The sequence below is a fragment of the Pongo abelii genome, chromosome 21 (genome assembly GCF_028885655.2).
Source record: "Pongo abelii isolate AG06213 chromosome 21, NHGRI_mPonAbe1-v2.0_pri, whole genome shotgun sequence".
Classification (NCBI taxonomy): domain Eukaryota; kingdom Metazoa; phylum Chordata; class Mammalia; order Primates; family Hominidae; genus Pongo; species Pongo abelii.
Window position 1 is genome coordinate 48434677 of NC_072006.2, and position 1742 is coordinate 48436418.

The following is a 1742-nucleotide window of genomic DNA, read 5'->3' on the forward strand; positions in this document are numbered from 1 at the left end:
TTAAAGTTGGGCCAATTAGGTCTGAGCAGAGTAATTTTTAACTTCAAGATTCATGTTTTGAGGAAGATTTTGCTGAGATGTAGATAACTTACAACTTATTCCCACAAATCTGGAATGCCTAAACTTTTATGCAAGTTGGATTTTGAGTTACTAGGTCGTTGGAACTTTGCCCTTTTCAATCCTTACACCCTCCTAACACCTTCATATGAAAAGAATACGTATCATCATTCTCTGGTGACTGCTGCACTAATATACAGCACTAAGTAAATAACCAGACCGCTGGCTTGAAAAACAAACTAAAAGGGATTTAAAGGCTTAAGAACTCATCTTAATTCAAAGAACATGTTAAGCCCATGTTAAGCCCACTTAACATGAACTTGAATAGCTCACTACTTAATTAGAATAGCTCCACTCCTCTACAGCTTTTATTTTTGAGATGGAGTCTCGCTCTGTTGCCCAGGCTGGAGTGCAGTGGTGCAATCTTGGCTCATTGCAAGCTCCACCTCCCGGGTTCACACCATTCTCCTGCCTCAGCCTTTGAGCAGCTGCGACTACAGGTGCCCGCCACCACCCCCCGGCTAATTTTTTTTGTATTTTTAGTAGAGACGGGGTTTCACCATGTTAGCCAGGATGGTCTCGATCTCCTGACCTTGCGTTCCGCCCGCCTCGGCCTCCCAAAGTGCTGGGATTACAGGCGTGAGCCACTGTGCCCGGCCCAGTTTTAATTTTTTTAAAGGTGAGCCAAAACACAAGTTGTGGAGGTGAAAGCGGGGTGGTACCTTTACAACCAGCAGCTTAAATTTTGGTCTGGGAATCCCTGGGTGTCCCTGAGGCCCTTTTAGGAAATCTGAGGTCAAAATTATTTTCATGGTACTAAAACATTACAGGTTGAGGGTCCCTAATCTGAAATGCTTCAAAACCTAGAACTTTTTGAGCACTGACATGAGGAGCAAAGGACATACTCATTGGAGCAGTTTGGCTTTTAGGATTACGGAAGCTGAACTGATAAGCATGTAATGCAAATCTTTCAAAATCTAAAAAAAATCTGAGATCCGAAACACTTCTGGTCCCAAGCATTTCATATAAGGAATATTCAACCTGTAGTTGCCTTTTTCACATTCATTCTCCCAAGTGTACAAAAGTTTGCCAGAGACCACACAATATGCGATATCCCAGAGACTGAATGCAGAAACATATGAGAATCTGTCTTCTAATTAAGCCAAACATTAAAAAAGATTTGCAAAAAGGTAGAACAATGCCACTCTTCTACTATTTTTTGTTTTGGAAAAGCTATTTTTCATTCAAAAATTTTGTTAGCTTGTAATGAGTTTTTAAATAAATATTTTAAAAATACCTTAGTTTTAATTTCTAACATGGTAAATATTTATATCCTTTTGGAGATAACAAAACCTTTTGGGTCCTGAATTTGTCAGTGTAAAGGAAGTGCTTACAAAAAGTTTGAGAATTTCTGCCTTAGATATACTAGTGTACCTTCTGTCACCATTATTAGGAAATATCTGTCACAGCTTCTAGAGCTGTGATAAGGTATTTTGCTCCCTTGCTTTAACCACAGCCTTCAGATGTCACTAAATCCACACCAAACCAATGACCAGCAGAGGACTCCCACTACTTAAGCTTAGGGTTTTTCTAGTAAACACCCTTCCCCTCTCCCCCAAGTACAAATCACCTATTTGTTGAAGCCCACATCCCACTATCATGAATCAACCACAGCCAGCGCGATG